This window comes from Echiichthys vipera, assembly GCF_963691815.1.
Source record: "Echiichthys vipera genome assembly, chromosome: Y".
NCBI classification, from domain to species: domain Eukaryota; kingdom Metazoa; phylum Chordata; class Actinopteri; order Perciformes; family Trachinidae; genus Echiichthys; species Echiichthys vipera.
The window spans coordinates 5,400,833-5,416,504 of record NC_139849.1 but is presented as its reverse complement, the minus strand read 5'-3'; positions in this window follow the sequence as shown (position 1 = coordinate 5,416,504).

Genomic DNA, 15,672 nt, shown 5'->3' with positions numbered 1-15,672 from the left:
TCATCAATCGCAAAAACTACCAGTCGATAAATGTACAGGTGATTTGTGATGCCAAGTTGTCGCTTTTAAACGTGGCGTTCTTGCAATCACTAGGTTCAAAAGTGTGTGCTTTTAATGTGGTTACCTGTATATAAGCTACTCCTATAGGTGGACACAACAGCCTTCTGATCCAGAATATCACCTATAATGCGAGGGGGTGCATTTCACGGCAGCATCTGTCCAACATTGCACACAGGCGCACACAGGTCTCAGTGGAGCACTGCTTCGGGTTGACTGCCTCCGTTATTCTTTTCCATACAGCGTTTTTATGGGCCCCTTTTATTCCACTCTTGAGACTGCCAAAAAGCACATCTTTATTTTGCTCCATCTCGGATGTCAGGATGCCCATCTCTGTGTCGGAAAAGTTTCTTTTCTTCACAGTGTTTCTCCTCTACATGTTTGACATCAGTGGGCGAGGCCTCCGAACCAGGAATATTTAAGGGCGTAACATGTTAATGACGATCGAATTCAGCCGCCGCATTTATCAAGGCCCGCTCATTCGTACGCTGAGATTGGTCAGATACGAATGTTTCATAAATCACACGTGGGTCCTGTCATACGACCAATTCTGCACTCAGATCTGCGCCCGTTTTCACGCAAGATTGATAAATGAGGCCCAATGAGTCTCAAATGTATGGACTAGTTTTTCTGCATCTTTCTGTTACTTCTAGGCTGGACTATTGCAACTGCATATTATCAGGCTGCTCCAATAAGTCTGTTAAGAGTCTCCAGTTGGTCCAAAATGCTTCAGCTCGAGTACCAACTAAAACAAACCGAAGAGAACATATGTCTCCTATATTAGCCTCTTTGCAGTGGCTTTATGTATAGTCATAGCCCCCCCTGCTGGTAACAAAAAACTACATGTTTTATACTTTGATGTCCTCGGCCTGACTGGTTCATCACATCCTCCTCAACAGTGGTGATGAGAGCCTTAAGATTTGAATGATGCTTCATTGTGAACATGGGACGATGTCGTTTAACGTCACAGCTGTGGCAGCATGGAGAATTTTGATGAAATGCCATGACAAAACACATTGCTGCAACTGCACACCAAATGTTTAGATCTTTTCCAAACTTAACATCTTTAATAAGAGACCCGCGCTGAACACATACGTAGGACAATTTTGAATCAGCGTCATAGCGCCCCCTACTGGCAACAGGAAGTTACATTTTATATATTTTTATGTCTTTTTCCTAGCCGGTTGAACACATCCACCTCAAATCCTGTCAGCACATACTTAGGACCTTCATGATGCTTGATCATGTAGCTTTTTTCTTTTCATCAAATTCTGTTGTCGTGGCGACCATCTTTCACCCTGAAACAGGAAGTGGTTTTAACTTCAACATACATTGTCCAATATGCCCACAATTTCTCATGATTCATAGCAGTCTAGGCCTGAACACATCTGCATCTCAATATTTAGTCATAAGCATAGCGCCCTCTACTGGCAACAGGAAAAATGATAAATATCGACCGATTTACATGAAACTTACATTGTGGGCTCTACACTTGATGTATTGAAACACGATGCATGTTTTGTGTATGTTGGGCAATAGCTCAGCAGCCCTTTTGTCCCATTAACAGGAAGTCGCTCTAAGTCTGAGAGATTTAACCGGATCGACATCAAAATTGGCCTGTACCATCTCAAATGCCTTGTGATCAAAGTTACCTCATATCGTATGACAAGACCCCTAGCCTGAACACTCCACCATCTCTTTGTGGCACAAGATGAGCAATGTAGTCCTCTGCCTTTCTGACAAGATTCTGTAATTCGTTGTCATCATTTTCCAGAAGAGTTTTAGCTACACAAGGGTCCACAAAGCATGCTGCTGCACGAAGTGGTGAGAAGTTATCAGCTGTTATGTCAAGAAACGCACTAAAGCGCCTATCCATGCTGGACAGCATCTTCTGAGCCAGAGTAGCTGCGTCTTTGTAGGTTGTCCCATGTGCAAGCGAGAACTCCGACGGGTGGTTTTTGAGATCCAGGAGTGCTGGAACAACATGGGAAAGTGATTGTCACTTTCAAGTGACTTAGTGTGCTCCGCAAATGGCAGAAGAAGGTCTCTCAGCATCCCGATCTTCTGCCACTCGCTAGGCTGCATGCTATTCCAACCCATGGACTCAGCCACAGCTGTGAGGTGCTCCTTGACTTCAAGACAGCGCGACATAGCAAAGCAACTTGACCACCTGGTGGGACAGTCTTTTAACAGAACCAGAGCACACTTCTGCAGTAGCCTCTCTGTGGCGACAGATGACTTCCTAAACTTGTTCACCAAGTGCCTCACTTTTTCCGAAAGCCTTTGGATTTGGGGTTCTTTTTGGACCATATTCACTACAAGCTGTATGGTTTGAATCACGCATGGGGTACTCTCTATGGCTCCGTAGTCGTATCTACATGGAAATATTTAAAAAAAAACACATTTACATATTTAACCATTTTAGCCCCAAATGAAATATTTCTAGTAATTAACTTCCTATGAACTTATTGACCAAAGACCAAAAAATGTGAGCACATTACACCAATTCTTCATTACACTGGCTTCCTGTACGTCAGAGAATTGATTTCAAAATCCTCCTGCTCACATATAAATCACCACATGGTCTAGGGCCGAAGTATATCACTGATATGCTCCCACTACATAAGCCTTCTAGATCACTAAGGGCGCACTCACACTGTCCTTCCGCACCGGGCCAAAACTGTTTTTTCGGCTAAAGCCTAGTGCGTTTGACCAGTGTGAGTGCACCCGCTCCGCGCATAAGTGTGGCCAGCGGGCCGTCCACACATGTACGAGCGCACGCACATGTACGAGCACAAGCACGATGCCTACGGCGGTTCTGACGTCATTTATGTGCGCCTGTTCGGACATAGTAAATAGAAGGACAGACCATTCGCGGACATTTAACAACAACAACAATGGCGGCGAAAGGTTCACGTTGGTGTGATGCGGAGGTGGAGTGTTTACTGCAGATTTGGTCGATGAAAATATTCAAAAACAGTCGGACAAGACGCACAAAAACTCTGAGGTCTATGGAAAGATTTGTAAACAAAGAGACGCATCGCGATGACGTCAATCAATGCGTGTGACGTGTGAAGCATTTGCGCGAGGCCCAGGCAGTGTGAGTACAAACGGGCCTGGGGTGCGGGGGGAAAGGGAGGGGGGACAAGTACCCTAAAGCCAGAGGCGCGGTGCAGAAGGACAGTGTGAGTGCGCCCTAAGATCCTCTGAGGCCAATCTGTTAGTGGTTCGCAGAGTAAATCAAGGGAAAGCATCTTTCATTCATTATGCAACAACCAGCTGGAATAAACTTCCTGAAGATGTAAGACTTTGTAGGTACTCTAGGTCAATTGAATCAAAAATGTAACTATCAAATTAAATATTTTATAAAGAAAATTAATCAATTTAATTTTCTGAAATCTTCGGGGCACCTCTCTTTACAGAGAACGATAGCACACTTATTGATTCCAGTCTCTGTTTATCTTAGATTATGAACACCTAACTTAACGCGGCAGTAGCTCAGTCCATAGGTGACTTGGCTGGGAACCGTAGGGTCGCTGGTTCAAGTCCCTGTGTGGGCCATGTATGGAGCGTGGACTGCTGGCTGGAGAGGTGCCAGTTCATCTCCTGGGCACTGCCGAGGTGCTGTTGAGCAAGGCACCGAGCCCCCAACTGCTCGGGGCGCTGGTCACTGGCAGCCCCCTCTCTCTAACATCTCTCCTTAATTGCATGTATAGGTCCTGTCTGTGCATGTGTGTGTATTTCGGGCCTGTGTGTGTAATCATTTAGTTGAGCATAATGAAAGGTAATTTAATCACCAGTTAAGTGTATAAAGGTTAGCTTATCACTACAAACACGGTAACCTGAAGGTATAATTTGGAGTTCTTGGCTTAACAGAGGTTGGATTCTACACATTCAAGGATAACAAACAGGATTACTTCTTGTTATAACAAACAGAATTTATTATAAACTTTAAGTAACGATTAACATCAAACAACACTACCAATGACAGCAAATGGTGAAACTCTATATACAAGTTGTGTGGGCTAGTTTCAAAGATGTAAATGTGTGTGTGTGTGTGTGTGGAGGTGTGAGGTTGGAGTGGAACAAAGGATGGCTACACAAAATGATCGACACTGCAAGAAGGGCGGCGCCTAGCAAGCTGCTCGAACAAAATGGCTCCTTCAGCGACCGAGTGAGAGGGGAAGGGAGGTTATGAGCACCACATGCAGGGAACAAAGGGTAACACACACAAAATGGCTTACACAGCTGGTAGGATGGCGCCTAGCAGATGCCCGTTGCCTGTTTAACCAAAATGGTGGCTCTAGTAATCAGTGAGAGCGGGAAAATTACAGGCACCACATGGCCAGACAACGGACAGCACGAGACCCGTCTACGGTTGGTACAGTGTGAGGGAATGAACAGTCAGGAGTATGGAAACTCTGAGCCTGGTCAGTTCTCCACATCGGTACCGCTCTCGCTACGTGTGTGTTATATCACTGAGGCACAGAGGAAAGGCATGCGATATGGCTATCTCATAAAGAAAGTGTAGGAATTTTACACACAAAACTTTAGTCAAAACAGAAGGACCTCACAGAGTATATATTGCGTAATTCAAATTCTACAGGAGGCTTCCTGGAGTCAGCAGAGTCGTTGGTAGTTTAGTGCGCCAGCAGGCATTTATTAGCAGGAGAACATCCGAATGATACAGACGTCTGGAGAAATGTTCTAGTCTCTATCTAGAGTAACTGTGAACACACAGTACCCGTGATCAGAGTCAAGAAGTTCTGATATCTATTCTATCTGCTCCAGCATATAAACTTGTTACAAAGGCGGGGTTATGTGTCTGCTTGTGCGTACATATGTGTATTTCAGAAGTAGCAGTCAGTCCTCCAGCCTCCATTTCCAACACCCACGCGTAGGAGTAGCCTCTGTATAGCAGGAGTCTTCTTCTTTATCTGTGAAGAAAGCACAACACGTACAGCAATTTCCCTAATCTCAACTAACTTTGCCAGGTGCATATTTGCAACATGGCTAGTTCATTGTCTTTGTGACCTTGACTGACTGACTGTTCGTGTGCTTTTGGAGAAAGCAGAAAAGCTTGAGTCAAAAGTTTGTGTTCTTTGCTGTAAGAAGAAAAGCTTGAGCTTGGACTAATAATTATTAATCATTACTAATACACACGTTAACATATGATTATTAATTCTTCCATCATTGATTATCACACTCTTATTAATCATTACTAATACACATGCTAACACATGATTATTAATTGAATCATTACTAATACACACACTAACACATGATTATGATACTTCACACAATGATTTTTAATTCTTCAATTCCCCCTGTTGATCACTCACCAGAGTGATCATTCCTCCGAGACCACAAAATCCTGGATGTCTAAAGGGATGCCACAGACGTGGCCTGCCTGTAACGGGTTTGGTTGGGACCCAATAGCAGCACAAATACAGGCAGGTATCGTTGGTAACAAACCTTATTGGCTTGATGCAGGGAATAATCAGAGTCACGCCGCTGCAGGTAGCCACAGAGGAGACTTGAGTTACACTCACTCTGAAGAGCTGAACCAGGTAACCGCCAGTTAGCCACAGGAGCCGACAGGCAGAATCCAGAAGGGGACAGGCGAGGATCGTTGTCAGGGACGGAAGGCTGAGGTGGTTTCCAGGAGATCGGTCAGGCAGGATAGTCAGAGGCAGGCTGGGTCGAAACCGGGAGATCAGGCAGAGTAACGCTGGAGAGTCTGGTGCAAGCATCGTGAACAATCTGGCAGTGAGTGAGTGTGGAGTTGGGGTTTAAATGCAGCCAGAGCAGAGAGCACAGGTGAGTGGAGTTTGCTTGATGAGAGGGGTGTGTCTGATTGACAGATTGAAGCAGGTGCAGAGTGTGAGGCAGAGAGGAACTGTGACAGAACCCCTCCCTTAAGGGGCGACTCCTGGCGACCCAAACAAACCAATGCAGAGCCGGGTGGGTGGAGGGGGTCCGGAGGAGGGTTAATATTCGTCAGAGACGTCCACCTCCATCCCCTCATCCCTGACTGTAGGGAATGAGTCATCTGCATCCGAGGGTGGGTTATCGGACTCATCATCCAATTGTTCAGATTGATGGAGTGGCCGGGAAGGTGGAGTCCGTGGTCTGGGGATGTAACTGGTTCTGGCGGGTTGATCGGGGTGACGCTGATGAAAGTCCCTGACAAGGTGGCGATCCAATATGTGTCTGGCAGGAACCCAGGATCTCTCCTCGGGGCCGTATCCCTCCCAATCCACCAGGTATTGGAGGCCCCTCCCACGTCGGCGGGACTGCAGGAGACGACGGACTGTGTAGGTGAGGCCTCCGTCAATGAAACGAGGAGGTGGAGGAGGTGGGATGGCGGGGACCAGGGCACTCTCTCAGACCGGTTTGATTCTGGAGACGTGGAAGGTGGGATGAACACGCATAGATCTGGGGAGTTTGAGTCTCACCGCTGCGGGATTGATGATCTTGATCACCTCGAAAGGACCAATGAAGCGAGGAGCCAGCTTCTTTGACTCCACCCTCAGGGGAAGGTCACGGGTGGAGAGCCAAACCCTTTGACCAAGCTGATATTCTGGAGCCTGGGAGCGGTGGCGGTTAGAGGCAGAGGCATAGCGTCCAGCGGCTTTGAGGAGGGCAGCTCGAGCTCGGATCCAGGTCCTGCGGCAGCGGTGGATGAAGGCCTGGACGGACGGACAAGAAGTCTCTCTCTCCAGGGTCGGGAACAGAGGTGGTTGGTAGCCATAGACGCACTGGAAGGGAGAGAGGCCTGTGGCGGAACTGGTCAGGGTGTTGTGCGAGTATTCCACCCACAGGAGCTGTTCGGACCAAGATGAGGGGGATTGGGATGACATGCAGCGGAGTGCCGTCTCCATCTCCTGATTTTTGCGTTCCGTCTGACCATTAGACTGGGGATGGTATCCTGATGAGACTGGCAGTGGCCCCCAGGAGTGAGCAGAATTCAGAAACCACGTCTACTGGGATGCCATGGAGGCGGACAACATGTTTAAGCAACAGTCTTGCAGTCCCTTTGGCAGAAGGGAGTTTGGGCAGGGGCACAAAGTGGGCCATCTTGCTGAACCGGTCCACCACCGTCAAAATGGTGGTGTTGCCGTTGGACGGTGGTAGACCGGTGACGAAGTCCACGGAGATGTGTGACCTTGGACGATGAGGTATCGGTAGTGGGTGCAGAAGACCAGCAGGAGCTTGGAGTGTGGGTTTATGTTGGTTGCAGGTGGGGCAGGCGTTGACGAAGCTCCGTGTATCTTCAGCCAGAGTGGACCACCAGAAGCGACGCTGCACCACTTCCTTCGTCCGCTGGATCCCAGGGTGACAGCTGAGGTTGGAGCTGTGAGCCCACTGGAGGACCTCGGACCGGAGGTCAGGTGGAACATACAGACGTTCTGGTGGACAGGAACTGGGTCCAGGCTGGTCCTGGATGGCAGCTCTGACCCTCTCTTCCACCTCCCAGGTAAGTGTGGCGATGAGGCGTGAAGCTGGGAGAATGGTTTCAGGCTCTCGAGCCTCCTTCTCCTCCTCCTGAAACTGCCGAGACAAGGCATCAGGTTTGACATTGCGGGACCCCGGCCGATATGAGAGGGAGAAGTTGAATCTGGTGAGGAAGAGAGACCACCGGGCCTGGCGGGAGTTCAGTCTCTTGGCTGACTGGATGTACTCCAGGTTCTTGTGGTCCGTCCACACCAGGAATGGCAGTTTGGTCCCCTCTAACCAGTGACGCCACTCCTCCAGAGCCAACCTCACTGCTAGTAGCTCCCTGTTACCAATATCATAGTTTCTTTCGGCCGGGGTCAACCGCCTGGAGAAGAAGGCACAGGGGTGAAGCTTCTGGTCGATGGCGGCCCTCTGAGACAGGACAGCCCCTACTCCCACGTCGGAGGCGTCCACCTCAACCACGAATTGTCGTTCGGTGTCAGGCATTACGAGGATGGGGGCTGTTGTAAAACGTGTCTTCAGGGACCGGAAAGCCTCATTGGCGGCCGAAGACCACTGGAAGGGCACCTTGGAGGAGGTGAGGGCTGTGAGAGGGGCTGCCACCATGCTGTACCCTCTGATGAACCTCCGGTAAAAGTTGGCAAAGCCCAGAAATCGTTGAAGCTGCTTACGGGAGTCTGGAGTGGGCTAGGAGGTGACAGAGACCTTGGCAGAGTCCATCTGGATGGTCCCCTTCCCTATGACGTACCCCAGGAAGGAGACGGACGTAGCGTGGAATTCACACTTTTCAGCCTTTACAAAGAGAGAATTCTCCAGAAGGCGTTGAGAACCCTCTGGACATGGTGGATGTGTTCATCTATGGAACGGGAGAAGATCAGGATGTCGTCGAGGTAGACGAAGACAAACTTATTGAGCATGTCCCTGAGTACGTCATTCACCAGGGCCTGGAAGACAGCAGGAGCATTTGTGAGGCCAAACGGCATCACCAGGTACTCGTAGTGGCCGGTAGGGGTGTTGAATGCCGTCTTCCATTCGTCTCCCTCTCGGACCCGGACCAGGTGGTAAGCATTGCCTGGGTCGAGCTTAGTGAAGATGGTGGCTCCTTCCAGGAGCTCGAACGCTGAGGCAATGAGGGGCAGGGGATAACGGTTCTTCACCGTAATGTCATTTAGTCCTCGATAATCAATACAGGGGCGGAGCGTCTTGTCCTTCTTAGCCACAAAGAAGAAACCCGCCCCTGCTGGAGATGATGAGGGTCGGATGATGCCTGCGGCCAAGGAGTCATTGATGTAAGTGTCCATGGCTTCTCTCTCAGAGGCGGATATAGAGTACAGCCGACCCCTGGGTGGAACAGAACCAGGCTGGAGGTCGATGCCGCAGTCGTAGGGTCTATGCGGGGGAAGAGAGGTTGCCTTTGCTTTGCTGAAGACCTCTCGGAAGTCTAGGTATTCAGCGGGGACCCCCGACATATCTGGAGCAGGGCTGGAGCAGGTAGATGACTGAGGTGCGGTGGCTTGTTTAAGGCAGACTTGATGACACGTAGAGCTCCAACCTAGGATCGCCCCCGTGGTCCAGTCAATGTGTGGATTATGACGCTGGAGCCAAGGAAATCCCAGGAGGAGTGGATGACGAGGAGAGGGCATGATATGGAACTGGATAGTCTCATGGTGGTTGCCAGACAGGAGCATGTGGATGGGCACTGTCTGGTGGGTGACAGTTCCCAGGAGGTGACCGTCCAGAGCATTGGCAGGAGCAGGAACTGGCAGGCGAATTCGACCAACGCCTAGCCGAAGTGCTAGGTTGTTATCGATTATGTTAGCGTCTGAACCAGAGTCTATGAGTGTGGCAAGAGTCTGAGAGCCTTGGGGTAGCAGTAGTTGAACCTGGCACAGGGGACGTGAAGCGAAGGAGGGTTTAGAGGTGTGACTCACCAGGACCTCCTTCCTCACTGGTGAGCCTGACCTTTTACTGGACAGGGGTTCAGAATCCCTCCTCAGTGTACTGGGGAGCGGAGTTAGTGACCTGGCAGGAGCTGGAGAACGAGGAGTCGGAAGCCCCTCCCCTCGTCCCTGACGTCTCTCTCGGTGTCTGGCTTGAATCCGTCTGTCCACACGGGAAGCCAGCTCGATGATATTGTCGAGAGAGGCAGGAAGGTCGTAGGACACCAGCTCATCTTTGATGTAGTCGGCCAGTCCAAGCAGGAAAGCGTCCACCTGAGCCGTCTGGTTCCACTCGCTCCGCCGAGCCCGGATGCGGAAGTCAATGGCGTAGTCAGTCACCGAGCAGCCTCCCTGTCTGAGACCCAGAAGACCCCCAGAAGCGTCGGGACCTCTGGATGCTACACCAAACACCTTGCGGAGCTCGGTGGAGAAGGCGTTGAAGGATAGGCAAGCAGGTGTGTGGCGTTCCCTCTCGGCTGTTCCCCACAGCCGAGCACGACCAGTCAGGTTATTTATCATGAACGCCACCCTTGCTTCCTCGGAGGCGAAGGTGTGAGGTTGCAGAGCAAAGAGGATTGAACAGTTTGTGATAAATGGATTGCAACCCTCTGGATCCCCGGCGTAGCGTTCTGGGACTCCCACTCGAGGCTCAAGGAAGGGACCAGGATATACCGGAGCTGGTGGAGGAGGATGACTCGCGGGAGCTGGCAGAGGGATGGACTGGGCGAGTGTAATGGTGAGTTGTTGAACCTGGGCGGATAGCGTGGCTAGCGCTTGCTCTTGGTTAGCTGCTGCTACCTGAATGTTAGCCGTGGTGGAGGCTAACATCACCTCTTGGTGCTGGAGCCGGGTCTCCACCCGGTCTAGGCGAGCCAGTGGATCCGGGTTGTGCGCTGGGTCCACACTCATGGCCAGATTGTACTGTAACGGGTTTGGTTGGGACCCAATAGCAGCACAAATACAGGCAGGTATCGTTGGTAACAAACCTTATTGGCTTGATGCAGGGAATAATCAGAGTCACGCCGCTGCAGGTAGCCACAGAGGAGACTTGAGTTACACTCACTCTGAAGAGCTGAACCAGGTAACCGCCAGTTAGCCACAGGAGCCGACAGGCAGAATCCAGAAGGGGACAGGCGAGGATCGTTGTCAGGGACGGAAGGCTGAGGTGGTTTCCAGGAGATCGGTCAGGCAGGATAGTCAGAGGCAGGCTGGGTCGAAACCGGGCGATCAGGCAGAGTAACCCTGGAGAGTCTGGTGCAAGCATCGAGAACAATCTGGCAGTGAGTGAGTGTGGAGTTGGGGTTTAAATGCAGCCAGAGCAGAGAGCACAGGTGAGAGGAGTTTGCTTGATGAGAGGGGTGTGTCTGATTGACAGATTGAAGCAGGTGCAGAGTGTGAGGCAGAGAGGAACTGTGACACTGCCAAGTTCCATAACTCTAACAATTATCAAACCATGCACATATGAGATAAATTACCACTAAAATATTGAATATTACAATAAACACACTAAGTGTCCACACACACACTGTTTGTTTTTCTGCACTTCCTTTTTTGCCCTATTTATCAACTCTATATACTGTGGTGTTTTTACTAATGGTGTATGTGGGTCAATCATCAATGGGGTCGGTACTGGTCCTGACCCCCCTTGGCTTCCTGCCAATGTTTTTACCAAGCCTTGGAGTTGAGTCACGTAGGACCGTGCCAGTCCTGGTGTGGCCCCTGGCTGCAGCGGTTCCTGGTGTCTTGGTCCGGGGAGGGTGCGACCTGTAAATAACTCATAAGGGGTAAATTTATTTTCTCTGTTCACACTAGCCCTCTTAAAGTATAATGCCATAGGCAAAAAGTCCAATGATGATAAACCTATAGTTGCCATCATTTTAGCTATTTTCTCTTTCCTCATTTCCTCCTCATGCTTAATAGGCAGACCTGAAGCTGTCACAAAACCTGCTCTCTCTCACTCTTTCAACTGACAATGCACTGCTGCACTGGCATATGCAGAGTCTGCATATGCCTGCCATCAGACTGTACAACGCTGCACAGCAACGCTGAGCGACGCTCAGGGAATAAACTCGCACTACTCAAAGTGACCTATCACTGAAATGCACCGTTATCTCTCTTGCACATTAAAATCCACATAGCACATTGTAATATGGTGTTTATCTGCGATACTGTACTTTTATTTTATTTTATTGTTGTTCATATTTTGTATTTTGTATTTTATCATATTTTTAGTACTTCTGATTGCTCTGTACAGCTGCTACGATGACCTAGATTTCCCCTCGGGGATAAATAAAGTTATCTATCTATCTATCTATTATATATGTTCACTCTCTTACCCTCACCATGTTTACAAGCTGCTGTCACTGCCATCACTTCCGCTAGCTGAGCTGACGGTTTTTCTGTCCCTTCTCCTGTACTTAGTGTCTCAAACTTTCCCTGATCTTTGATAACCACTGCCCATGCTGCGCTTAGTCCTGCGCTAATCTTTTCTGAAACAGCAGCCGTATACATACAAGTCAATGTCTGGTCGGTCCTGTGATTTTGCATGCAAGTCGGGTCTCAGCTTGCGCTGTCAGTGGAATACAGTCATTTGGGTTTTTCGTCATCTGGAACTGCTAAACAGCTCGCTGCATTAACTCCTTTGTGTGTGTACGTTATGTTTGCCGCATTTAAGCCGATTAAGCCATTTTCTCAGTCGAGAGCCTGATAGCGTTAATCTCATCCGTTTTTACTCTACTACACTATGCCTGGTCAAAATATTGAGGCGATGCCTGGATTACCTTTTTCTCTAATTCTGACTGCGAGGTGGTGTGATGAGTGATTTTGTACACCTGTCCTTCTTTAGAGTATGTGACTGATTGTGGTTTGTTCGCAGTCCTGTAACTGAGAGGCGGTTTTTACCATGGGCCCTAAATCTTTAGCTTGACTTCCTGCTCCTAATGCTAAGCTAATATGGGGTGCTGCAGTGTCATCCATGTTGTAACACTTTGCCTGTTCTGCAGTGAGCAGGACTTGTGCTATTACTCCTTTCTTTGATACATATGTACTATGAACTATGGTCACTTCTGTTTTTGCACTATTTGGTCTTATTTACTTATATTTATAATAATAATAATAATACATTTAATTTGAGGGCGCCTCTCTGGGCACTCGAGGACACCGTACAATTGCAAAATAGATAAAAATAAATAAAATAGATAAAAACACTAAGAAGGAAATACAAAACAGATAAGAAAAGACAATATGGATGGTTAAGTGGGGTAGGCAGTCCGGAATAGGTGAGTTTTTAGTTTTGATTTGAAGTGTGTGAAAGAGTCCAAGTTCCTGAGATCCGGTGGAAGTGCGTTCCAGAGTTGGGGGGCAGAACGGCTGAAAGCCCTGCTCCCCATGGTGACAAGGCGGGCGGGGGGGACAGAGAGGTGGACAGAGGAGGCAGATCTGAGGGAACGGGAAGGGGTGGCGATGTTGAGGAGTTCAGACAGATAAGGAGGGGAGAGGTTGTGGATGGCCTTGAAGGTAAACAGGAGTATTTTGAATTCGATGCGGAGTTTGACCGGGAGCCAGTGGAGTTTTTGAGAGGGTTGATTTGGTGCCAATTAAAAGGAATTCTGTTTTTTCACTGTTGAGTTTGAGGAAGTTGGAGGTGAACCAAGATTTGAGCTCGGTGAAGCAGTCAGTAAGGGAGGAAGGTGGGAGAGTGGAGTTTGGTTTGCTGGAGAGGTAGAGCTGGGTGTCATCCGCAAAGCAATGGAAATTAATGTTGTATTTACGGAAGATATTGCCAAGTGGAAGGAGGTAGATGATAAAGAGAAGGGGCCCCAGGACTGAGCCCTGGGGCACACCAGTGGTGACGGGGGATGGGTGGGAACTGAAGGATTGGAGTTGGATGAACTGAGTGCGGCCTGAGAGGTAGGATTTAAACCAGTCAAGGGGTGTGTGAGAAATGCCAGTGGAGATTAATCTGTTGGGGAGGATAGTGTGAGAGATGGTGTCGAAGGCCGCACTCAGATCGAGGAGGATGAGGATAGTGAGTAAACCAGAGTCGGCTGCCAGAAGGAGGTCGTTTGTGATTTTGATTAGTGCAGATTCAGTGCTATGGAGTGGGCGGAAACCAGATTGGAATTGTTCGTACAGGTTGTTATGGGTTAGGTGAGAATGAATTTGAGAAGCAACAGTTTTTTCGAGGATTTTCGAGAGGAAGGGTAGATTGGAGATGGGACGAAGATTATTGTAGTTATTGGGATCGGCACCAGGTTTTTTCAGTATTGGAGTGATGGCAGCAGTTTTGAAGAGCGTGGGAACAGTTCCAGTGGAGAGTGAGGAGTAGATGATGGCAGATATCAGGGGGAGGAGAGAGGGTAGGCAGGCTTTCACCAGAACTGTGGGGAGAGGATCTAGCTGACAGGTGGAGGGCTTGGATTGTAGGATGAGGTCTGAGATATCCGAGTCAGAGGGAAGCTGGAAGTAGGAGAATGAGTGAGTCGTCAGGGAGGGTTCAGGGGAGGTGCTGAGGGAGGAGCTTAGGCCAAGGTTCAGGTGGATCTGATGAATTTTCTGGTTGAAGAAGGACATCAGGGAGTTGCAGGAGGCAGTTGAGTAAAGGTGGGGGGGGGGAGAGGCCGGGGGTCCGAGGATATTGTTGAGAAGAGAGAACAGTGACTTGGAATTGCCTTCATTTGAACAGATTATGCCGGAGTAGTAGTTGAGTTTTGTTCGGGAGATACAGTCCTTGTAGTGTAGAATGTGGTTTTTGTGCATATCCTTGTGGACAACAAGACCAGTTTTCTTGAACTGTCGTTCGAGTTGTCGTCCTTTGGCTTTCATTTGCCGTAATTCAGAGGTGAACCAAGGGGCGGAGGTGGTGAAAGAGACGGACCTGGTTTTCAGTGGAGCGAGAGAATTAAGAATTGTGGTGAGGCCGTTGTTGTAGTGTGAAGTCAAGTCGTCGGGGGAGGATGAAATATGAGTGTTCAGGAGACAGCTAATGCGAGAGGAAAGAGCATCGGGATTAATTTTTCTAATGTTGCGGAATGAAATAGCACGTGGGGGCTTTGTTGAGGACAGAGAGAGTTTGACAGTAAATGACAGGAGTAAATGATCAGTTATAGGAAGTTCATCAGCAATACAGGTGGAGGGAATGAGACCAGAACAACAAACTAAATCCAGAATGTGACCCTTAGAATGAGTGGGGAAATCGATATACTGCTGGAAACCAAAGCTGTCAAGACAGGATGCAAAGTCACGGGTAAGAGGGAGATTGATATTGTCCATATGAATATTGAAGTCCCCCAGCATTATTACATTTGGAGAGAGTGTGGTTAGGTGAGTGAGTAGAGCAGAAAAGTCATTAATGAAATTATTGTTTGCTTTGGGGGGACGGTAAACAGTTGCAACAATGGTGGGAACAGGACCAGAGAGTTGACATACAGTTGATTCAAACGAGTTGAAGGTGGGAGCAGGTACTGGTAGGACCTTCCATTTCTCGCGGTGAATTATCGCGAGACCTCCACCGCGTCCGGAGCCACGAGGTTGGCAGGTGTAAACAAACCCAGGGGGCGTGGACTCGTTGAGTTGTGAGAAGTCGTTGGGTTGTTGCCATGTCTCGGTCAAGCAAAGAAAATCAAACTTACGGTCGGTGAGGAGATCCTGGATGAGATGCCCCTTGCTCGTAAGTGAGCGGATGTTTAATAGACCGAAGTGGACCGGGGTGGTGATGCAAATTCCAGTAGTGTTAGCGTTAGCTGACCTAGCAAGGCTGGCTAACACGGTGTGGTCAGCACCCCGGCTGGTGTTCCGTGGAGGGCGTCGAGTGGAGGACCAGAAGGATTTTATTGGTTTGGAGTTGTCAAAGTGGAAGCTACGACGAGATCCGCGATGGATGTATCTCCGACGAGGCAGGAAAGCGATGTCCGGATGAAGGAGAATTGCCGGTGGAGGCTTGAGCGGGTGAAGACGGAGCCGATGGAGTTCCGCCGCTGTGTACTGGAGGAGTCCTGTCATGGGTTGATGCAGAAGCGACAGGAGAAACCAGACGAGGATCCCTGTAGAAAGCCTACGAGCCCACATTGTAGGCGGGGGGCCGAGATGGATTAGGCCGTCAGGAGAACCGGAGAACAGACCAGGTAGAGGCTTGGAGTCGAGGCAGTGGGCTAATGTTAGCTAGCTCACGCAGCTGTATAAAGATGTCTTCGATGGTGCGGGCAGGCGATCTGTC